General features: G+C 37.3%; 1 long non-coding RNA gene across 1 annotated transcript; it reads left to right on the top strand.

The window, feature by feature from the left end:
* The first annotated feature begins 445 nt into the window (after positions 1-445).
* On the top strand, positions 446-22,102 carry LOC133062640 (uncharacterized). Its single transcript, XR_009694222.1, has 3 exons — positions 446-601; positions 9,293-9,965; positions 19,848-22,102. It is a non-coding gene; the product is annotated as an uncharacterized LOC133062640 (long non-coding RNA).
* Positions 22,103-26,080: the final 3,978 nt, after the last annotated feature.

Here is a 26,080-nt window from a genome sequence, read left to right as displayed (position 1 = left end):
TTTTTAATTGAGGGATAATTGCTTTACAACATTGGTTTCATTTCTGTCACACATCAACATGTGGATTAGCCATAGGTGTACATGTGTTCCCTCCTTCTTGAACCTCCTTCCCACCTTCCACCCTTTTCCACCCTCTAGGTTGTTACAAGGGGCTTCTCTGTTGGCTGAGATGGTAAAGAATCCACCTGCAATGCGGGAGATCTGGGTTTGATCCCTGGGTCAGGGAGATTCCTTGGCAAAAGAAATGGCAGCCCACTCTAGTGTTCTTGCCTGAAGAATCCCATGGACAGAGGAGGCTGGCAGGCTACAGTCCGTGGGGTCACAAAGAGTCAGACACGAATGAGTGACTAATCACAGTCCTGGTTTGAGTCGCCTGAGTCATACTGCACATTTCCTTTGGTTACAGATGAGGATTCTTATGCGGGTGATTCATTGAGAAACATTTTCAGGAGAAATCTATAAGGATACAAAGGAAGCAGGATAGAGCAGAGGAAGAAGCTGAGCAAAATGTGCTTTGCTGAAATCTAATCTCAGCCTGATCCCATTGGAAGCTGTAGCATTTGAATGTCAGCACAGAGTTTTCTCCCCTTCAGGAAAGGAGGTAAGTTATCGTGTTCTCATATGAGTGGGGCCTGGGCAATATTCTCAATAGAGCTATATGAATTCAAGTGGTGGGCTGCCGTCTATGGGGTTGCACAGAGTCGGACACATCTGAAGCGACTTAGCTGCAGAAACAGCAAGCCATATTGATCTATTGATTAATTGTTTGAACAACGGAGTAGAGAAAATGTATGTACATACTTGTTTCTTATCCATTCAGTACACATGAAGATTCTTCATAGCCTTAAGGCACTACCTTTTCATCTTCAACTCCAGAATCATATATTCATGTTCTAGACTGTCAAATACATCATTTCTGGGTAATTCATATATTTCACTGAGTGAAAAATGTAGCAATGTTGTTGTTTTTCTATTAAAATGGTATAAATCTTCCAGCTTCTGAAGTCACTATCGTTTAAGGTTAGACCATTTCTCATGGGCCACTGTGTTGCTCAGGAATAACAGATATTATTGACTTTCTCAAAGGCTATAACTATACTTTGTTGATGAGGAACACAAGTATAAGTCTGACCAGAGCTCTGTGGAATGTGTGAATGATATTTTTTTCTCATCATTTTAGGATTTTAGCATAATGATACCAAAACACTCTTTTCAACTCTGTCTTCTCTTGGGCTCTATAGGCTATAATCACTGTGTTCATGGTCATGATATTACCAAACCATCCCAACCACTAAAAAGGAGAGGGATGGGGCCCACGGGCAGAGTGAGAAGAGCTGTCAGCACAAGGAATATCCATCTTTTGTTCAATATGGTTGAACACCAAACTAGGGCAATACAACCTCACCATGTTAAAGAGAGGTGAAAGATTAGAACTGTAAAAAAAAAAATGGCCTTAAACATTTTGGGAGGATATAGACACAGACGCTAGAAGACTACCAGACATGAGATGTAGTTTCTGCTAGCAGGCTGATGACACTGGCAAACTATGAATAAAATAAAGAATATCTACTGCCACGCTAACACCATTGGAGTCCATAGGAACCGGTGGAGGGCTCTGAGGGGAGCATGGATGACAACAGGCAACACTTGGGCCCACATACAGGCTCAAACTCACAGGTCAGTGATAAATCGTCAGCAGCCATGAGATCTGATCTCATCTTGTGTCTGATATGAGTAAGAATCACCACAAATTAATATTTTGTTAACATTCTGGTAGCCTGAACTCACATGATTTTAAGAATAATGAAATATCTTGTGAGTGGGAATGAGTCACAGACTCACTGCTCTTTTGGAATTGAAGTCAGCCACAGAGACTTCCACAGTAGATCTGGTTGGCCTCAAGTGAGTGGGTAAGGAAAAGTGCCCCAAAGTGAAGAAATGGAATATATATATAAAGTTTAGGCTCAGGACTTTACCCATTCCTGAATCTTTCTGGATGATTGTACCAGTCCCAAGCGGCCCAAGACATGAGAGGGAGGTTTCTGCCAAAGAAAGACCTCTGAAACACAGGGGACACTTGGGACACTGGCATTCACATCTCCCCTAGCCTCAAAGAAGGGTACTGTACTTTTCTTCTCTTTGGAAGCTGAGAAGCCCCATATACAAGCTTTTTCAGAGACCAAAGCTTGGATGATTCCCAAGAAAGTGGCCATGTCTCCACTATGAATCCATGTCGGTAAATAAGGGTTGTACCTGCACATAGCAGATTCAACTTTTTATATAGTTTCTCACTGTTAAGTGTGAATCAATAATCAAAATTTAAAATCTCCTACTTGGGAAAAGAAAAAACAGCAAAAACAAGCAAATTCAAAGACACTGGAGGAAGAAAATAATGCAGGGTAAGCTAAATACTTAAAAACCAGTTTACTCAGAGAAACACACAGAAAAAATATTACATGTGAATGACAACAAAAATAACTTTATAGAGAAGAACATTATGAGAAAAACACAAGGAGTTTGTATGAATTAAAATAATAGCATAAATATAATCTAAAAAGTAGATTAAAGGCTTAGAAACAAATAAAGGAAATTTACTCCCAAATAGAACTTAAAGACAATGAGGTAGAAAATAAAAGAGAGTCCAAAAGTCTCATTAAAAAAAAAAAACAAAAAAACACTATGAAAGGAAAGGATTAACAAGGAAGGTCAATGCCCAATCAAAAGGGATAGCTATTAATATTAGAATGGGAATGAAGTAAATTAACAGAAAATAATAGTAAAATATAATTTGTCAGAAGCAAAGGATACAAACTTACAGATTGAATTGAAAAAGGCATATGCTAAAACATGTTATTAGGAAATAATAGGAAAAGAAGGAATAAAGAAAAAATCTTAAATTTTTCCATCTTTTAAACAAATAAAGTATAATAGATAAAAATGATCATAGTAAAGAATTACATATCAGAATAGTATCAGAGAGTTCCACTTGTATCATTGTTGGATTGTTCAATGTCTTTTTATGAAACATATTACCTTGCTTTTCGCTATGAAGTAGATGTTAATTTTCAAAAGGATTACATTTTAACCCATTAAAATTAATTCAGGTGCTTCACATACTGGCTGATAAAAAAAAATGTGGTGTACTTGGACTTGGATTAATAAATATTTTGAAGATGAGAAAGAAGCACATTTTATCTTGTTAAATTAAAACAGATGATAGATCTATATACTAAAAAGGAGACAAGTAAATTTAACAATTTTACCAAGGAGAATACATCAAGAAATGCTGATGAGTTATATCTCTGACAAGCAAAGAGGAGTCTATAAAACTAAGCCCACTTCCTCCTTGATATGAAAGAAAATCAGAAAAAAGGATAAAACAATTAGGCAATCAAGTAATCATGTCTGAGAGTTAGGTGGCAAATGGATGATAATTTAGGCAACAACAAGAACATTATTTTGGAGACGCATTAATTATATTGACACTTTGAAAGCTGCATTACAGAAAAGTGAAGGATCTGGATAAAACCCTCAAAAGTCTGAAACGTTCAGTTTAAACATTAACTCTCCTCTTACGTCTGTTTGCAAAAATTGAAACACTCCATCAGGTATTAACAACTTGGAATTCCCTTTCAGTTCAAAAGTACATGTTGCTGGATAAGGAAGCTGTGGTACATATACACCATGGAATATTACTCAGCCATTAAAAAGAATTCATTTGAATCAGTTCTAATGAGATGGATGAAACCGGAGCCCAATTATACAGAGTGAAGTAAGCCAGAAAGATAAAGAACATTACAGCATACTAACACATATATATGGAATTTAGAAAGATGGTAACAACAACCCTATATGCAAAACAGAAAAAGAGACACCGATGTACAGAACAAACTTTTGGACTCTGTGGGAGAAGGCGAGGGTGGGATGTTTCGAGAGAACAGCATGCATATTATCTATAGTGAAACAGATCACCAGCCCAGGTGGGATGCATGAGACAAGTGCTCGGCCTGGTGCACTGGGAAGACCCAGAGGAATCGGGTGGAGAGGGAGGTGGGAGGGGGGGATCGGGATGGGGAATACGTATAACTCCATGGCTGATTCATGTCAATGTATGACAAAACCCACTGCAATGTTGTGAAGTAATTAGCCTCCAACTAATAAAAATAAATGAAAAGAAATAATAAAAATAAATAAATTAATTTAAAAAAAAAGTACAGGTTGCCACATTACTGAGGGAAGAAAGGTCACATGCATACACATACACATAACCCATAATCCATATAACCCCTTAAGTTACTAAATTTTTGTTTTCTACCAACAAGCTGGCTTTCTCATTTTCTAAATGAAAAACAAAGATTCACTTCTCAGAGACTAATGCCTGATTTACCCCTTTTAGTCCTATGATAAAGTAAAAGAACAAATGTTTGGCTTTCTGCTTAGACTTAGCATTGCCAACTATTTTCCTTTTATTGATGTTTTTCCATTCCATGAAATCTGCAAAATTTCTTTTTCCTTTCAGAAAGTGAAAGGATATGGAAGGCAAAGATGGCATTGGGCTTTATAAGGACAGAAATTAAAACCCTTGGGGCAGTTTTACAGTTAGTCTTGTGTGATTTCCAGGAGCTTTTAAGAACCAGAAACTTAGGCAATAAATTAGGTCTAGTACTTCTTTAACTCCTTGTAAATTGTAGTAGAAATGTATTATTCTGAAGTTTAAAATCACATTTGGTTAAAATATTCAGCATTTTGACATAAATTTATGACTTTATAGAGCATTTCACTGAAGAAGCAGAATTTGTGTTTTTCCCTATTGCTGTTTTAAATTACACTTAACTGATATTTTAACTGATTTATGACTGAATTGCTCCTTTTTGGAAGAGGGAAAACAAAGACATCTTAGGAATATGTATTTGCAAACATTAAAACAGTAAGTGAACTACGAAATTAAATTAGAAATAATATATTATAGCATGAAATGCATTATAAATTACAAATTTAGCAGTGTGGTCAAATTTGTAAGGCTACTCATTGAGGAATATGTCAAATCCTGCTGTGAGAAATCCTGTTTTGCTATTCAAATCATTTTCTTATCCTAGCAGTAGCCAAAAATTTGTTTTAATTAAAAAATTACAAAATTTAGGGGTGTGAAAGACCTTGCAGATAATCTAACCCCACATCATCATTTGACAGAATGGAAAACAAAAACCTTCAATGATCAGAATCTTACCTCTTACAAAATACAACTTACATGTTAATCTAGCAGGTGCTGGTATTGATTTACAAGATTCCACATATTTTATTTGACTGATTTTTCTACATTCAACTACCTATTTGAATTGACTAATTTGTCGTCAATATTCAAACAAATCTGGAAAAACATATCAACAATTACCCTATCATCATCTAAAAGAGATCTTGCAGAAAATGTTCACTGAGCTTAAATTATCTTTTCTTTTGGCTCTCAGATTTATCAATCTCCCCCAGTAAATGATAAGTTCCCACTTCATTTAACCTGCCTCAAAAAGGGCCAAAGGTAGGGGAAAAAAATGTGTCTGAACAGTATGTGACTCCATGAACAACAACTAGGGAAAGCCATGAATAAATAGTGACTCTGTAAACCAAATTAGCATATAACTTTAAAAGAGGAAAATAGGAAGAAAATTTATGAGCTGAGCCGGTACTTATCAAGGGGTAAAGAACAAACCTGTCCATCCCTGCTGAACCCAATTTTGTCTCTTGCCCATTTGCTGGCAACATGTTTAGAGTTTTGCCTTTTTGTGTGTATGTACTCCTTTATTTCCATTATTGTTAGCAGCCCTATCCATTCTTCTAACAATAGAAATCTCAGGAGAACATTTTCTCTAATCCTACTCCCAACTGCTAGTCTGGTTTGTTTATCTACTTTCTTGACTCACAGCCCAAACCTTCTGCATCAGTTTTGTTCCCAACAAGGAGAGCAGGAAGAACACTCGTATGGCATTTTTAGAGCCATTTGTTATTGTGGCAGTGAGGAATCTGTAACACTCAGCACAGATTGGCAGTTTGTCCTATGACGAGAGAAATGGTAGTTAGACAAATAGAAAATGTGGGGCTTGCTTTCTAAAAACTCATGCATTTTTACAATCATGATGGAAATGAAAGTGAAAAGAGCCTAGGAAATGAGAGTTAGGAGATAAGTGTTATATCTCCCCTCTTGTTGTAAATTTTAATCTCAAAGAGGATAGGAGAATGAATTTACCATTTTGTATTCCTCCATTTAATATGTCTGGCTCATTGATAACCCAATACACGGGCTCATAATGCCTGCTCAATATGCATATATGACCCGTCTCTGTTATCTCAACTACAATGAGAGGAAACTGAGTAAGATGAACATAAGGTAACCTTCCAGCTCTACCATTCTATGAGATGCTCTATCAAATCAATAAAATAGAGTATATGCCATTATTTGGCTTCATTATAGAGAACACGATAAATCATTTTTACTCTTTTTATGGAAGCTGGAATTTTTAGTTTCAGAAAAATTATTTCATGACATTCATTTGAAAATGAAATTTACTTCGCTTTGTTGTAGTTAGTTTTAAAGCAGAACTTGCTTAACTCAATGTTTTCTTTCATTAATCTTTAAAAAATTAATATTACTGCACTGGGGAAAGTCGGAAAACAAATTTTGAGCATGGAAACCCACATTTTTAGTACAAATACAAAAATAATTTTAATATATTTTCCAGTGTCTTTCATATCCATTTTGTATACAATCATGAGGAACTGTATACTATCATTTTATATTTCCACATATTATGAATTAAGTCTTTTCTATGTTGCCTCACAATCCTCAATGCAATTACTATTTGAATGGTTGAAAGTGAAAGTGAAAGTTGCTCAGTCTTGTCCAACTCTTTGTAACCCCTTGGACGGTAGCCCACCAGACTCCTCTGTCCATGGGATTCTCCAGCCCAGAATACTGGAGTGGGTAACCATTCCCTTCTCCAGGGAATCTTCCCAACCCAGGGACTGAATCCAGGTTTCCCGCATTGCAGACAGATTCTTAACCATCTGAGCCACCAGGGAATGTTAAAACAGTGTAATTATCAAGAGGAATTACCCACATTTTCTAGTTTTTTTCATAGTGTTGGACATATAGATGGTTTACAACAATGTATTAATAAAAAGTTGGCTCAATTAGCAAGTCTGAGAAACTTTTTTCTATATTTATTTTCATTTCTAGATAATGAAATTTTGCATAAGCCTAAAGTACTTACAAATCCATGTAGTCATGATTATCACCTGTTTTTCCCTCTCCCTGGTGCACTCCTAGACCCATTTTCTTAGTTAATCTAACTTGAAACTTTTCTCTAAGCCTCAGCCTAAAATATCACTTCCTTAGGGAACCCAGCTCTGAGACTCTGCACTATAAATGATTCCCACAATTAAGTACTCCCACAGTACTTCTCTTTGGTGTTTTTAGATGTTACATGTTTAATATCAATCTTTTCTAAAAGATTCTAGTCATTCTGAAGAAAGGAAGATACATTTCTTGCTCATCACAGTAACCAGTAGTGCCTGCAATAGTGGATTCCTAGTGCCTAGTACATATTTAGCAAATCATAATTTTTATTTTGCATATAGGGTTATCATTACCATCTTTCTAAACTCCATATATATGCGTTAGTATACTGTATTTATTGGTCTTTATCTTTCTGGCTTACTTCGCTCTGTATAATGGGCTCCAGTTTCATTCATCTCATTAGAACTGATTCAAATGAATTCTTTTTAATGGCCGAGTAATATTCCATGGTGTATATGTACCACAGCTTCCTTATCCATTCGTCTGCTGATGGGCATCTAGGTTGCTTCCATGTCCTGGCTATTATAAACAGTGCTGCGATGAATGTTGGGGTACACGTGTCTCTTTCAGATCTGGTTTCCTTGGTGTGTATGCCCAGAAGTGGGATTGCTAGGTCATATGGCAGTTCTGTTTCCAGTTTTTTAAGGAATCTCCACACTGTTCTCCATAGTGGCTGTACTAGTTTGCATTCCCACCAACAGGGTAAGAGGGTTCCCTTTTCTCCACACCCTCTCCAGCATTTATTGCTTGTAGACTTTTAGATAGCAGCCATTCTGACTGGTGTGTAATGGTACCTCATTGAGGTTTTGATTTGCATTTCTCTCACAGATGTACAGAACAGACTTTGGGACTCTGTGGGAGAAGGCAAGGGTGGGATGTTCTGAGAGAACAGCATTGAAACAAGTATACTATCAAGGGTGAAACAGATCACCAGCCCAGGCTGGATGCATGAGACAAGTGCTCGGGCCTGGTGCACTGGGAAGACCCAGAGGAACTGGGTGGAGAGGGAGGTGGGAGTGGGGATCGGGATGGGGAACACATGTAAATCCATGGCTGATTCATGTCAATGTATGGAAAAAACCACTACAATATTGTAAAGAAATTAGCCTCTAATTAATAAAAATAAATGGAAAAAATAAATAAATTCATTACAATAAAAAAATCATAATTTTTAACTTCATTAATAAGAGGATAAAACTTGTATACATTGGTAGGTGACAAAATGTTTATACATGTTTAAAATAACTTTTTTGAAGTATTTTAATTACCACAGCTGCTTTTAAGTGAAAGATAATTAAAACTCAAATAGGTTTAATGAAAACAGTGATAGCCCCCATAGAAATGACTGTGTTTGAACCAGTAAGTTATGAAAATAAAGACAAACACTTTTTTTTTTCTTAACTCACCAGAGGTGGTTTCTTTCTTTCATAAAACCTTTCCCAAATTGCTTTTGACTTTTCTAGTTGGATCCAAGTCCATGTTAGAAGGATCCTTTCAACATTGTTTTAGTATTTTCTAGGTACATTGCTTGGAATTCCCATGATAAAATGCCCACACAGAAGAAGATAATAAAGTCAGTAATGAAAAGAAAACATTTTACAGAAATTCAAATTAAGAATATCACATGAATGTGTTTTGCCAAGAATGGGAGTATTTCTTTTAAGTGAACAGAGTTTCAAATATGAGCTGCCAAAACAATAACAAAAAAAATGAAAATTCATGCAAGATTCTGGCATCATGTGCCTGTGCTTTTTTAAACGAAGTTGTGTAGACTCTTGGGGTTATTTGCAGGCCACTCCAGGGTATAAGAGGAGGACTCAGTGAGGTGGTCTTACTCCTCCTAGTATATTTTCATCTTTTTTTTAATACTGAACTTTAAATGTAAAAGTTTACTTGGTAAAGAGTTTCTACCACTAATCCATTTTTTTTTTTTTCCTCTGAAAGATTTGAGAGAAATTAAATATTTGACTTCGCTGGTGGCTCAGATGGTAAAGCATCTGCCTACAAAGTGGGAGACCCAGGTTTGATCCCTGGGTCGGGAAGATCCTCTGGAGAAGGAAATGGCAACCCATTCTAGTACTCCTGCCTGGAAAAATCCCATGGATGGAGGAGCTTGGTAGGCTGCAGTCCATGGGGTCGCAAAGAGTCGGACAAGACTGAGCAACTAAACTTTCTTCTCTTTCAAATATTTGACTAAATACTTAAACTCATTATTTCTTTCCTAAAGTGTTTATAAACATAAATTTTGTGGCTAGTAATGTGATATTTAAGAGGAATAGAAGATGAATAAAACATGACTGCTGAAAACAGGAGACACATATGTAAATTTCATTGAAGATATATTAGACTTATTATGTGCAAAGTGCTGTGGGAATCTAGGAATAATGCTGCCTTGGAAAAATAACTAAAACCTTCAAATTTGAGCATGTTCTGGATGGATAAATAGAGGACTTCAAAATAGAGAAAGTATGCAAGGTCATTTAAGACCAATTCATGAAAAGAACATAGCTGAAGATGAACAATTCATGTTGAAGAACGTGGACAGATTGTGAAAAAATTCCCTGTGGCCAAATTCTAGGATATGTGATGTCATGTTGAAAGAAATTCATTTGGAAAGGTAATTTGTGGGGGCATATTTTGAAGAAATGTAGGTTTCAAGAATACTATGAAAGAAAAAAGAAAAAGAAAATGACAAGACTGAACTGGGAGATAGGAGAGTTCTTTGTTAGGTTTTATGTTAAGGGCACCATATAACACTATCAAAATAACACAGATGAGAATTAAGGAGGACTTAGATCATAAAAAGTATACCATAAGGGTACAGAATGCAAAATAAACTGATGAGCAATTTCTGGAACAGGTTATGTAGAAATTTGTGACTGGTTGTGAGTAACAAAGATGAGAGAAGTATGATTTTAAATAATCTCACTTGAAAGGGAATCCTGCAGGGTCATAGAGAGGTGATGGAAAGTAATTTAGGAGACAGACCTAGGTTTGTACACTGACTCAATCTCATTTGCTACTCAGAAGATTTTTTTTAAATTTATTTTTATTGGGGCATAACTGCTTTAAAATGTTGTTAGTTTCTGCTATACAATGAAGTGTCAGCTAAATGCATACACAACCACCCCTTGATCCCCCTCCCATACCCCCATCCTGTCTGTCCAGGTCACCATAGACCACTGTGCTGAACTCCCAGAGCTACATAGCAGGTTTCCACTAGCTATCTGTTTTACATGTGCGGTACACATACATCAATTCCAATCTCCAATTCACCCCACTCCCCAACCCGTGTCCCAGAAATAAAACCATACACCTGTGGTCACCTAATCTATGACAAAGGAGGCAAGAATATACAATGAAGAAAAGACAATCTCTTCAACACGTGGTGCTGGGAAAGCTGGACAGCTGCTGCTGCTAAGTCACTTCAGTCGTGTCCGACACTGTGCGACCCCATAGACGGCAGCCCACCAGGCTCCCCTGTCCCTGGGATTCTCCAGGCAAGAACACTGGAGTGGGTTGCCGTTTCCTTCTCCAATGCGTGAAAGTGAAAAGTGAAAGTGAAGTCACTCAGTCGTGTCCGACTCTTAGACTCCGTGGGTCCATGGGATTTTCCAGGCAAGAGTACTGGAGTGGGGGCCATTGCCTTCTCCAGGGGAAAGCTGGACAGCTACACTTAAAAGAATGAAGTTAGAACACTCTTTAACACCACACACAAAAATAATCTTAAAATGGATTAAAGACTCAAATGTAAGACCAGACACTATAAAACTCAGAAGAAAACATAGGCAGAACACTGACATAAATCACAGCAAGATCTTTTTAAATTCACTTCCTAAAATAATGAAAATAGAAACAAAATAAATGGGAACTAACTACACTTAAAAAGATTTTGTACAGCAAAGGAAACCATACACAAGACCAAAAGACAACCCTCAGAATAGAAGAAAATATTTGCAAACAAAGCACTTGTCAAGTAATTATAGACAAGTTTCTTCACCTTTCTAAGACTCAGTCTCCTAAACTGATTAAAACAAAATGCTTTTGTGAGTACTCAAATGTCTTAAAATGTGTTGTATAGTATCTGGCACTCTATTAAGTGTTCATTAAACCTTTAATACTACCATTATTGGTTCAGAGGCCAATATTTTATGTAAAGTCATATGATCCCCCATTCTTTATGTCAAGGGGTTGACCTTTTCTTTTCCAGTATATTAGATGTGACTATCTAGACATGCACACAACAATCCTACTGCCCTTTATTCTATTGTTCCAAATGATGGGATTACAGTGGATTTAACAAATATTTACACAATACCAAATACATGTCTGATACCCTTTTCAGGACACCTACATTAAAAGGGCAAGACTGAAAAAAAAAAAAAAAAAAAGGGACAGAGAAAATGAATAGGACTTTTTTGTTTGTTTTTTTAAACCAAGGAAGACATGCACATGGCCAACAGGTACCTGAAAACGTGTTCAATATCACTAATCATCAGGGAAATACAAATCAAAAACACAGTGAGTTATCACTTCACACTTCTTAACATCGCTATTAGCAAAAAGACAAGAGATAACAAGTGTTGAGGATGTGGGAAAAAAGGATCACTTGTGCACTGTTGGTGGGACTGTAAATTGGTGCAGCAACTATGGAAAACAGTATGGAGATTCCTCAAAATATTAAAAATTACTGCATGATCCAGCAATTCCACTTTGGGTGTATATCCAAAGGAAAGAAAATCATTGTTGGAGAGATATGCTCATGCCTAAGTTCACTGAAGCATCATATACAGTAGTCAAAACACGGAAACAACCTAAATGGCCATCCATGAATTAATGAGTAACGACAATGTGGTATATATGTATACTATATAACGAGATATTAATCAGCAATAACAAAGAAGGAAATCCAGTCTTTGAGGGCATTACGTTGAGAGAAATAAAATAAAGACAGATACTATGTGATCTCACTTATATGTGTAATCTTAAAAGGAAAAAGAAAAAGCAGAACTCATAGAAACAAATGGCAGCTTGGTGGTTGCAACAGGTGGGAGATGGGGGATGAAGGAAATGAGTGAAGGGAGTCATAAGGTATAAACTTTTAGTTTCAGAATTAATAAGTTCTTGGAACGTAATGTACAACAAGTTGACAATAGCTAATGCTACTATATTATACATCTGAAAATTGCCAAAAGGATAAATCTTTTAAGCCTTTACCACAGAAAAAAATAAGTGTAACCAGATGAACTGATGAATGTTAGCTAAACTTACTGTAGCAATCATTCACTATATATATATATCAGTAAGTTGAGTCACTCAGTCGGTTTGACTCTTTGAAACACCATGGACTGCAGCATGCCACGCTTCCCTGTCCATCACCAACTCCCAGAACTTGCTCAAATGCATGTCCATCGAATCAGTGATGTCATCCAACCATCTCATCCTATGTCGTCCCCTTCTCCTACCAGATTCAATCTTTCCCAGCCCCAGGGTCTTTTCCAATGAGTCAGTTCTTCGAATCAGGTGGCCAGAGTACTGGAGTTTCAGCTTCAGCATCAGTCCTTCCAATGAATATTCAGGACTGATTTCCTTTTGGATTGACTGGTTTGGTCTCCTTGCAATCCAAGGGACTCTCAAGAGTCTTCTCCAAAACCACAGTTCAAAAGCATCAATTCTTCAGCACTCAGCTTTCTTTATAGGCCAACTCTCACATCCATCCATACATGACTACTGAAAAAAAAACATAGCTTTGACTAGATGGACCTTTGTCGGCAAAGCAGTGTCTCTGCTTTTTAATATGCTGTCTATATTGGTCATAGCTTTTCTTCCAAGGTGCAAGTGTGTTTTAATTTTATGGCTAGATCACCATCTGCAGTGATTTTGGAGCCCAAAAAAATAAAGTCTTTCACCGTTTCCATTGTTTCCCCATCTAATTGCGATGAAATGATGGAACTGGATGTCATGATATTTGTTTTTTGAATGATGAGTTTTAAGTCAGATTTTCACTCTCCTCTTTCACTTTGATCAAGATACTCTTTAGTTCCTCTTCGCTTTCTGCCATAAGGGTGATGTCATCTGCATAGCTGAGGTTAATATTTCTCCTGGCAATCTTGATTCCAACTTGTGCTTCAACCAGCCCAGCACTTCACATGATGTACTCTGCATATAAGTTAAATAAGCAGGAAGACAATATACAGCCTTGACGTACTCCTTTCCCAATTTGGAGCCAGTCCATTGTTCCTTGTCTGGATCTAACTGTTGCTTCTTGACCTGCATACAGATTTCTCAGGAGGCAGTTAAGGTGGTCTGATATTCCCATCTCTTTAAGGCTTTTCCACAGTTTGTTGTGATTCACACAGTTAAAGGCTTTGGTATAGTCAATAAAGCAGAAAGTTTTCTGGAACTCTATTGCTTTTTCTATGATCCAACAGATGTTGCCAACTTGATTTCTGGTTCCTCTTCCTTTTCTAAATCCAGCTTAAACATCTGAAAGCTTTCAGTTCACATACTACTGAAGTCTCGCTTGGAAAATTTTGAGCATTACTTTGCTAGCTTGTGAGATGAGTGCAATTGTGTGGTAGTGCAACTTTGAGCATTCTTTGGCATTGCCCTTCTTTGGGATTGGAATAAAAATTGACCTTTTCCAGTCCTGTGGCCACTGCTGAATTTTCCAAATTTGCTGGCATACTGGCTGCAGCACTTTAACAGCATCATCTTTTAGGCCTTGAAATAGCTCAGCTGGAATTCCATCACCTTCACTAGCTTTGTTTGTAGTGATGCTTCCTAGGGCCCACTTGACACTGCAATCCAGGATGTCTGACTCTATGTGAGTGGTCACACCATCGTGGTTATCTGGGTCATTAATATCTTTCTTGTATAGTTCTTCTGGGTATCCTTATCACTTCTTCTCAATATCTGCTGTTTCTGTTAGGTCCATACAGTTCCTGTCCTTTACTGTGCCCATCTTTGCATGAAATATTCCCTTGGTATCTCTAATTTTCTTGAAGAGATCTCTAGTCATGCCCATTCTATTGTCTTCCTCATTTATTTGCATTGATCACTGAGGAAGGCTTTCTTATCTCACCTTGCTATTCTTTGGAACTCTGCATTCAAATGGGTATATCTTTCCTTTTCTCCTTTGCCTTTGGCTTCTCTTCTTTTTTCAGCTATCTGTAAAGCCTCCTCCTACAACCATTTTGCCTTTTTAAATTTCTTTTTCTTGGGGATGGTCTTGATCACTGCCTCCTGTACAAGGTCATGAACCTCTGCCCATAGTTCTTCAGGCACTCTGTCTATCAGGTCTAATCCCTTGACTCTATTTGTCACTTCCACTGTATAATTGTTTAGGTCAAACCTGAATGGTCTACTGGTTTTCCCTACTTTCTTCAATTTAAGTCTGAGTTTTGCAATAGGGAGTTCATGATCTGAGCCATTGTTAGCTCCCAGTCTTGTTTTTGCTGACTGTATAGAGCTTCTCCACATTTGGCTGCAAAGAATGTAATCAACCTGACTTCAGTACTGAACATCTGGTGATGTCCATGTGTAGAGTCATCGCTTGTGTTATAGGAAGAAGGTGTTTACTATGACCAGTGTGTTCTCCTGAAAATCTCTGTTAGTTTTTCTCCTGCTTCAATTTGTACTACAAAACCAAACTTGTCTGTTACTCCAGGTATCTCTTGACTTCCTATTTTTATTTCCAGTCCCCTATGATGAAAAGGACATTTTTTTGGTGTTAGTTCTAGAAGGTTGTAGGTCATCATAGAACCATCCAACTTCATCTTCTTTGGAATTAGTGGTTGGGGCATAGACTTGGCTTACTGTGATATTGAATGGTTTGACTTGGAAATGAACAGAGAGCATTCTGTCAATTTCAGATTGCTCCCAATACTGCATTTCAGACTCTTGTTGACAATGATGGCTACTCCATTTTTTCTAAGGGATTCTTGCCCACAGTAGTAGATATAGTGTTCATCTGAATTGAATTTTCCCATTCTGGTCCATTTTAGTTCATTGATTCCTAAAATGTCGATGTTCACTCTTGCCATCTCCTGTTTGACCGCTTCCAATTCACCTTGATTCATGGACCTGACATTCCAGGTTCCTAAGTAATATTGTTTTCACAGCATTTTTGTACTTCACTCCCATCGCCAGTCACATTCAAACCTGGGTGTTGTTTTTGGTTTAGCTGGGTCTCTTCATTCTTTCTGAATTATTTTTCCACTCTTCTCCAGTAGCATGTTGGGCACCTACCGACTGGGGAGTTCATCTTTCAGTGTCCTATCTTTTTGCCTTTTCATACTGTTCTTGGGCTTCTCAAGGCAAGAATACTGAAGTGGTTTGCCATTCCCTTCTCCAGGGGACCATGTTGTGTCAGAACTCTCCACCATGACCCATCTGTCTTGGGTGGTCTTACACAGCATGGCTCGTAGTTTTATTGAGTTAGACAAGGCTGTGGTCCTTGTGATCATTTTAGTTAGTTTTCTGTGGTAGTATATACTATATACAGTATATATATATATATATATATACAGTACTGAGAGAGAGAGAGAGACATATATGTATATTTTGTGTGTATGCTGTAATGTATATATGTGTATACGTGTATATATACTGTGCTGTGTATGCTCAGTCATGTCCATGACCCCATGGACTGCAGCCTACAAATCTCTGTCCATGGAATCTTCCAGGCAAGAATACTTGAGTCTGTTACCATTTCCTACTCTAGGGGATCTTTCTAATTCAAGGACCCAACCCGCATCTCTTGTGTCTCTTACATTGGCAGGCAGATCCTTTACCTATCACTAGTGCCACCTGGGAAGATTACACACACACACACACACACACACATACACATTCATTATTTTGCACACCTACGCTAATACAAAGTTATGTGTTACTTATATCTAAATAAAACTGGAGAAAATAAAGGGGAAAAAAGATAGAACTTATCCAAAGAAACATAAAAAAACAAGCAAACAAAAGCACTCTATTTCAGAACTTGTCTAACCATACAATTTGTAAAAAATTTCTGAATCATGTCAAATAATTTAAAAACACTTAAAACATGAAAGTAGTGGTCTTTCAAATAGAGTGGCCAGGCGGGTCTCTTTGAGGCATTCTGAAGAGGATAGAGATTGATACTGCAAAGAATATGAGTCCTATAAAATGTGCTTGAAGATTACATGAGGCAATGTGTTGATCTCGTCTTCAGGAAAATGGAGACAGCTAATCTAGACCCATTTATTAGCGGGGCATAAAGTCTAGTTTTTTCAATTAATATCACATTTCTCCTCTGTCTCCAAGTGCTAAGTTCTCTATCTTTCTGTATTACTAATTTTTTGAAACAGAAAAACCTGGATAAACTGCACTCTATTTGTCTTATAATATTTAGTCTTGTTCTTACTAGTTGATACAGAGGATCTGTGGGATTTTGGTATTGCTACAGAAACTGAAGCTAAATGAGGGCCTCCCAAAATCTGAGGAACACAAGAAATAGGCTAAAATCCATCAGTCAGTGTATGAGTATATGAACATGGTGCCACAGGTTAATGAGGATAAGATAGGAGGCTTTCAAGGGAAAAGTTTTAAGTAAGCAGTGAAAACAGCAGAGGCAAGCTGATGACTCTCTGTTTCCCAATTCTCTTGTCATTATTCTGCCAGGAAGCTGTAGGAACTAGAAGGACTTAAATATGACCATGAGAAAAGAATCTCCTGTAATTTACACATAACTTGGTCATTCTTGATCCATTCTTGATCTAGGGCAAGAGATGTCCAAGAACCATACCATGAAAAAACCATTGTCTCAACTTCTACTTACAAGACTCACAGCTATTTATTTTCAAAGGCATAGTTTGGAGCCTGGCTCCCAGAGACTATTCAATGAAAAGGTAGTAATTATCATAATCCAGGAATAAAGATATCTCTATTTGTGTTTATTTTCAATATTGAAGATATGTGTGTGTATACATACATACATATATATATATATATATATATATATATATATAGAGAGAGAGAGAGAGAGAGAGATGTGTTAATATGTATTTTAAGGCACTATAAAAGATAAGTATGCTAGATACCACTTTTCTCTAGCTATCACATAATCCTATCTTTCATATACTCTATGTCAATTTTTGGTCCCCCAAAGTCAACAGAACCAATCATTTCACAAATTTGTTCAGTCTGAGTGTGTTGTGATATTTCACAGGAGCAGTTCATTTGTTTCTGACATTTCATCAGAACTTAGACAGCTTAATTCACACAGTACTGAATTTAGCCCTTCTTTTATAAGTTTCAGCATACAGTACTGAAGGGGTGAGATGGCTGTTGGCCTCAAACGACTGATTTCTACTCAACAAGGCATAAAGGAACAGAACTCCTGGGCAACTTGATATGAAATGTGTCATCCACAGGTCAACAGACTGCAACCACCCAAACTCATTTGTTTAGGCCTGATTAAGTCCAGCAGGGGGAGTATGAAAATGAATTCAAAGGATCAAATGAGAGGGAAGTATCAGGGAAACCAAGGACCGCTCGCTTTCATTTCGTCCTACAATAGGAAGCTGTTGCCCTGAGCTGTCAGGTTCATGAACTTGCTAACAGCTTTTTACAGGAACAGTGTGCTTCCTACATTTGATCTAAAAGAGACACATCTGAGTGTTCACCAGTGTCCACTCGCATGCTGAATTGTGGCAGCATGGAACTCTTCACTGTCTGACATTTTAAACCCGGCCTTGGATACCAATGTTTTGTGTGAGGCGAACCTACTGTACTCCCAATCCTTCCTTGAAAAGGTTGACAAGAAAACCCAAATGAGACCATGTTTCGCTGTCTGGTTGTCACTGTACAACAGACTGCAAGTTGAGTTTGGGGGGAAATGGGGTCAGGAAAGAAAAAGATAAAGCATTTGATTAAAGCACTCATATCAATTAGAAAAGACTATTGTTCTTTGATATATAAAGTGGCATTTTTTATCATTAGTAAGGGACAGATGATATTTTAATAAAGCAGTATTTCTGTTTTAAATACTGAAGTGCTTGATTTATGTGCTTTTATCAGTCTTTTTTGTTTGTTTGGTTTTTGTTCCACTTCTTTTAGACATTTTGGGAACAAAGGGGCTCAAGTAGATGAAGAGTCTATGTTGCCCCCTAGTGGAACGCAATATTATAACCAGGCTCTCCTGGCGGAATCCTGCACTAGTGCTGGAATCCATCTTTGGATGGCACATCTCCTCTGGCTCATTCTTTTTAACAGAATGAGCAGAGCAAAACTTTCACCTTGCCTCACATTCAAAGTTTACTAGACTTTGAATGATTTTCTTTTTTAAAAAAATGTTTTTTAATTAGAGGATAATTGCTTTATAATGTTGTGTTGGTTTCCGCCATACCTCAAAGTGAATCATCCATACGTATACATATGTGCCCTCTGCCTTGAACCTCCATCCCACCTTCTCTGGATTGTCATAAAGCACAGGGTTGAGCTCCCTGTGACATAAACCAAATTCCCACTGGCTATTTTACATACGGTAGTGTATAGGTTTCAATGCTATTCTCTCAATTCACCCCCTTCTCTCCTTCCCCTGCTGGGTCCAGGGTGTGTTCTCCATGAACACATTTCTTACTTTCTCTTAGCCATGGTTTCCTCATTCATAAAATGGGAATATATAATACCACTTATTTCAAGGGGTTGCTATGAGAACTAAATCTGATAATGTAGGTGAAATCCATTGAACAATGCCAAACAACAGTAAATACTCAGTAAAAAGCTTACTCTAGTAATAAGTGATAGCAATATTATTTGAAAACCCATATATGTGAAAAAAAGTTACAGAGATTTTCCTACAGAGTCTGCCATTTATTCGGATGAAGAAAGCTCAATTTGTACGATATGTGAAAGTTGAAATCAACAAGGGTCCTACCTGTTTTCACTGCTTTCACTTAGCTGCCTCACAACTGAACTCTACACACACTCAAGCAAAATCGTTCTATTTGGAATGAACTGGTGGGCCATGAAATGTTCACAGTGTGGTTCAGGACCAAACAGATGATTAAATTCTCTTATCTTTTGAGAAACTGCCACTTTTGCAAGGCCACACAAAGTGGCAGAGTAATATGGAGACAAGGCTGATTTCACATGGCACTGGCAGATAGATATAGAATATCTATCCGAATAATTAATTCCTCAGCTGCCTCTGCCACCTACTCTCCAATAGATAATTCCATTAAATATGTGCTGAGCACATATGTTAGAGGCTCTTTGCTGCAATTTACACACGCTGGCTCCTGACTTCTTCATGAAATTTAAATGGCGAAAGAGATAAACACTCTGATTATCTATGTGTCTGATAAATGAATGCCACAACAAAATTTTACAGCTCAAAAGGTTATTTACTTAAGTGAGATTTTTTGTATGCATTGAAAGGTCAGATTTTTTTCTTCCATGGCTGTGAAATTGCTTCTGCTTTTTAGCAAATCTTCTAAGACGGCTCTTCTCCTTGCAGTGTTGACAAGGACACGAGAAGGATGTGGCCTGAGGAAATCAAATGAGCAGCATAAAATCCTGGCTGGAATCGCAGGCAGCCCACAGTTTGTGGTTTTTGAAAGTCTGTCAAAAAAGTTGCGTAATATGAAAGTGGAGACAGGACTTCTGAACAAAAATCAATAGCTGGATCTTTTGAACTGCCCATGTACAAAGTTCTAATGAAAATGTCCTTGAGGGGAGTTTTAATAGTGGACTTTGAGATCAGCTTCACCACTGGTCTGATAACAGTACAGAGCATTTGAAGTTTTCAAAGAATTCAAGCCCTGAAAAGTTTGGCTCAAACACTGAGGATGTAAATGCCTCTGAGGGGTCTGAGAAATAGCAACCCACCGCTGAAGAATATACGATGTATGTGTTTCCTGAACCATGTCAAATTTTAGCCACAGGATACAATTTACTTCAAGGGGGCTGATAGCTCTCTAAAAAGCAGCACTCCACGTTCAAACTAATAATTGATCAGGTACCAAAGTAATAATTGATCAGGGGTGACTAAAAATAAATCACCTGGGAGAGCTGATTAGATGATAAATTTTCTAAATACATTTTACTTAATCTTCTGATCAGATGAGTGCTTGTATCGTATTCACTGATAGTGTTTTTCTCTTTTTCTTTTTTTGCTTTCATTTTAAAAAAAATATATTTGTTTATCTCAATTCAAGCTAGAAAATTATTCATGACTCTAAAAATCACCATGGTAGCACCGATGTACAAATCAGAGGTTAACATTTTAGGTCACTTACTGCCAAACCTTTTGTTTTCTCATCTCTGAATCTTAAACACAGAAATATCCATTAGTTGTAGATAAAAATTTCTTACTCAGTAGATTGGGAAAAAGCAAACAAATAAGCAAAATAACATGTACTAGCATTTACAAGATCTGCTCTCCAAAATTGGAAGTGTTTCAGTTCTCAATTGAGCTGCTTTTGGAAAATTTATACTTAAGCTATGCTTGAAAATATCAACCTACTCACTCATCAAAGGCAAGCAAAAATGTTTTTTTGTGGAGTGAGTGATAAAGAAAGTATTTTTCCTGCTGTTCCCCACTCCGTCAAATCTCCCTACTCCATCAGGGTAATGTCTTAAAAATAAAATTATCAACTAATATTTACAGGACTATAAAACTGAACTATTTTTTAATGTTAGGTAGATGTGCTACAGTTATTTTGCTGTTATAACCTAGATAGAAATGTTACTTTTTGTTGCTATTTGTTATTTGCTCAAAATCACTATGGCTAAACTATATTGCTGTTGTTGTTGCTTATTATTTTTTTTCTATTAATTACCTTCAAATGAATTATTTGAGGCAAGTAGATTATTTTAAACACAGAGTTAATTTGTTCCACACTGGAACTTGAACCCACACTGACTCCTGTCTGACCTCAAGCTCTCAGGGAACTCTTCAGCCAAGCTGCCTCTGGAGAATCCATGATTACCTGTTCAGACTCCAACAAAAACAGCTCAAATTGCATCACCAAATGGTTCTGTGTTCAAATTTGGCAGCTAGGAGTGATGTTTTGAGTCTCAGGGTTGGTTACTGTCTTAGATGGGGCTCCTGAGAAGTGGCGTCTAAGGTAAGGGGGCTCCTGTAGGTGATCTACCCAGGAAGCACTCTGAGAACAAAACCATCATCCACAGACGGATAAGGAAAAGAGAGGAGCAGAAAAAAAGAAGCATGGAATGAAGCCAAGTAAAAATATGGAAATTATGAAAATCTCATCTCAGACTCCATCCCAGAGGGAGCTCTGGAGCACGAGGAATACCATAGTTTTTCCACCTTGACAGGAAGGGGCTGGGCATTAACAGTCATATTGACTATTGGGCCCATGGTTGGGGGTGAGGGGAGTAGAGAGGGGAGTATATTTGCAGATATCTCTGCATGTAGTGACTCCCGTTGGGCAAGGGTAATTCTCCAGAGAAAAGTGTTTCTATGAGCCGTTCAGTAATAATCGCAGTAGCTGGGGACAAGTTGTCCTGTCCAGCAAACAGGATGTGGGAAGGGCTTGGCAGCACATTCCATAGGGAGCAAGAGAAGATAGGAGTCTGGTTGAAAGATGACATCTCCAGCGTACTTGGTTTTCCAGTGTGACTACCAGAAACCTGGAGGATGAAACTGGCTTCTTCTTCAAGTCCAATACTAATGTTCTCTTTCATTAAATGTTTCTTAACTTTTTTAGATCTCAAGAATCTCATTAGTAAAAAATGTGTTGTGGACCAGATTGTCTTCATGGTGGATTGTCATTTTTTAAATTATGGTTCAATAACCAGAATTTTCTCCCTAGAATAATTTCTTTTTTCTCTCCACAAACAAATTGTTTAGTTAATCTGCAATTCTTGTGTCTGGGGTCTAATGATCAGTTTCCTAAAAGTAAGAATTAGGTTCCCTGAAGGAACAGGAATTTCCCTTTTATCTATGGGAATAATCTTCTCCTTATGCCCTACCTGCTATTCACATCTGCTTAGATTTTATGAAGCTATTGCAGACTCACTCTCTTATCCACCTATAATATTTTTCCTAAAATTGGCCCCAAGAAATACATTGCCTGGATCAGAAGAGTATCATCATTTTCCCTGACAATCAATTCTGAGAGCAAGAATCATTTTGGAGTCATATTCTTCCAGCTTTTATCACATCACACTTTCCTTCATGCATTTCCAGTTATCGCCATCACCCGGGATCGTGCACTTCATCCATGATGCCCATGAAATCAAGGAACTGTTCTTTTCCCCAGACCCACTGCACATACTGCTGCAAGGCGCCTTTCCACTTCATCTTTTTATAGAATTCCCTCCAGTAAAAACAGGGAATAAAGAAATGTTTTTTAAAAAGGCATTTCCACACATACACACACACAAGGTAACTATGTGAGGATCTGGATATGTTGACTGGCTTAATATGGTAATTTCTTCACAGTGCACAGGTACACCAAAACATCAAGTTGTACATTTTCAGTTCAGTTCAGTAGCCAACTTGTGTCAGACTTTCTGTGACTCAAAGGACTGCAGCACACCAGGCTTACCTGTCCATCAGCAACATCTGGAGCTTCCTCAAACTCATGTCCATTGAGTAAGAGATGCTCTCCAACCATCTCATCCTCTGTCATCCCCTTCTCTTCCCACCTTCAATCTTTCTCAGCATCAGGGTTTTTTCAGTGAGACAGTTCTTTGTATTATGTGGCCAAAGTATTGGAGCTTCAGTGTCAGCGTCAGTCCGTCCAGTGAATATTCAGGACTGATCTCCTTTAGAATGGACTGGTTGGATCTCCTTTCAGTCCAAGAGACCCTCAAGAGTCTTCTTCAACGTCACAGTTCAAAAACATCAATTCTTCGGTGCTCAACTTCCTTTATAGTCCAACTCTCACATCCATACATGATGCTGGAAAACCCATAGCTTTGACTAGACTGACCTTTGTTGGTCAAATAATGTCTCTGCTTTTTAATATGCTGTCTCGGTTGGTCATAACTTTTCTTCCAAGGAGCAAGTGTCTTCTAATTTCATGGCTGCAATCACCATCTGCAGTGATTTTGGAGCCAATAAATAAATAAAGTCTATCGCTGTTTCTACTGTTTCCCCATCTATTTGCCATGAAGTGATGGGACCAGATGCCATGATCTTAGTTTTCTGAATGTTGAGTTTTAAGCCAACTTTTTCACTCTCCTCTTTCACTTTCATCAAGAGGCTCTTTAGTTCTTCTTCACTTTCTTCCATAAGGGTGGTGTCATCTGTGCATCTGAGGTTATTGATATTTCTCTTGGCAATCTTGATTCCAGCTGGTGTGTACGTAACAATTTATATTTATCAATTATATCCCAATAAAGCTGGAGAAATAAAATTTTTAAAAGGAATACAATAAACCCTAAAATTCTCTTAACTTGGCATCCAATGACTTTCAAAAAATAAAGTACTTCCAAACCATGTTTACAACTTTATTTAAAAAATAGAAGGTACATTACAGGGTTGAAAGCACATAATGCAAAGACAGAGCGGTTGGAATTGCCTTTTTCTGAGTAATTGCTGTGTGACCCTGCTCAATTTATTTCATTTTTCCGTTTCATTTTCCTCTTATACTAAATAGAAATAATAAAAGTTCCTACCATAGAGGAATTTTCTGAGAGTTAAAAGAGTTAATAAATGTCAAGTGTTCAGGTTAGTGTATGACACAAAATAAGGACTTCACAACATTTATTAGTATTATTAACTATTTTCTCAGTTTCAATCAAACCAGTCTATGAAATACTATGTAATATTTCTTAAGCTTTTCAAACATTTCTTTCATTGTTAATTCCTTCAACAGCTATTTATTGAGTGTCTAATTTGTGTGTGTCTAATATACAATACCAGTTTAGAGGTATAAAAAACAAAAAGGGACCATGCCTTTATGTCACTGCAATCTAAAACAATCACAGACATTATTAATAAGAACTGCCAACAAACATCCACATTCTCATACTATGTTCTTGCTCTCCCTCAGTTGGAATGCCTCGCTCCTTGTTCTCTGTCTATTGATTTCTAATCTATTTTTAAAGGCCTAGTTCAAACTCCAGGAATTTATTTCCTTGAAAGGGTACTCCCGTCAAAACAACATTTTTACAGTGAGTATTTCCAGAGAAATGATGCTCTATTTCATCATGGAGTGACTAATTATATATTGCCTATTCTTTCTTTTAAAATTTAACTTACAACATTATTGAGACAAAGTCAAGATAGTCTCTTGTGTCCTTGTTCAAATTCCTATCAATATCTGGAATTGGAACTGTGGAAACTGCATTAATTGGAAAGCAATCAGGCCTTCAATCTATAACCTCAGACAAACATTGTAGCCTAATTGTCGATTGTCATAGATACTTTCTACCTTGCTTTGTAGAAATGAACTAATAGTATTGGTAGAAAAGAAAGAATGTGACTGACCCACATCTATTTCTGGAAGCATGTCAGACCCTTGGCAAAGGAGGACTTCAAGAAGAAGAACCAGAGGATACTGAAGATTAACTCTGATTTTTCCAGAGTAAAACAAGAGGCCCTTGTGACTGAAGGTGCAGCCTTTGCTAAGAGGGAGCTCTTCAGGATGGTGAAGAATTTGTCTAGCTTAGAGCTGGCCAAACAGATTACAAGGACCTAGGATAAAGAGTATCATTAACTTCAGATCTTGTGCAAGCAAAGGGATTTCCTAGAACATCTATATTGCTTGCCAAAGAAGCAGAATTCTAGTCTGCCACACCAGCTATCACTCTCAGTTCTTAGCTCTGGCTCAAGATCCATGCCTTTATTTGGTCTGATCCTACTCGCTGGCCATGCATATGATATTAGTCTTGGAATTCCTCTCTTGTATCATTTCACCATCTTTTAATCCATGCCATCCCCCTAATTCTGAGAGCTTTGAATTCTTCTTGAATCATCTGTTTCACTCCAGCTGGAAATTCCCAAAGATTTGAGGGAGGGGGGCTACTTCAGTCAGACATTGTTCTAGGAACATGAGATATAACCAAGAACCAAAGAGGCAATGCCCCTATCCATAAGGACCCATACTCAATAGAGGGAGGATAAAATAGGCAAAGTATTAAATATATATAAATATATACTACATGCAAGGGCTTATAAAAGCTGTAGCGAAAAAGACAGGATAAGAGGATGTAGAATGCCGACTTGATGGCATGCTCTGTAGAGAGTGATACTATTTTATATGGAGCAATCTGGGATGGCCTCTTTTAATACAGTAGTTAAGAATCCAGGATCTCGAATCACATTTCCTGAATTATGAATTTCAGAATCATTGTGAACTAGTCTTATCATCTTTAGAAATGCTGTATTTTATTTATTTTTTTTATTTTAGTCTTTTAGTTGGAAAATGTGAATATAAAATGATATCATAAAGTTACTGTAAGGATTAAAGGAGATGATGGACGTAAAACAGCAAAGGGGCACAGTATATATTAAGTACCTCACACCCACTCATTGTTACTGTTACTAGGTCAAATATAACTGCCAACCCCTCGAAAGTCTAACAGAACACTACTCTGCCATTAAAAAAAAAAAAAAAAAATGACATCTTGGTATTTGTGACAATATGAGTGGACTTGAGGGTATTATGCTAAGCCGAATAAGTCAGACAGAAAAACAGAACTACCATATGATGTTACTCATATGCAAAATATAAAAACATAAATACATAAACAAAGCAAAACAAATAAATAGAA

Source organism: Dama dama, chromosome 9 (genome assembly GCF_033118175.1).
Source record: "Dama dama isolate Ldn47 chromosome 9, ASM3311817v1, whole genome shotgun sequence".
NCBI lineage: Eukaryota > Metazoa > Chordata > Mammalia > Artiodactyla > Cervidae > Dama > Dama dama.
This window is presented reverse-complemented; position numbering and strand designations above follow the sequence as displayed.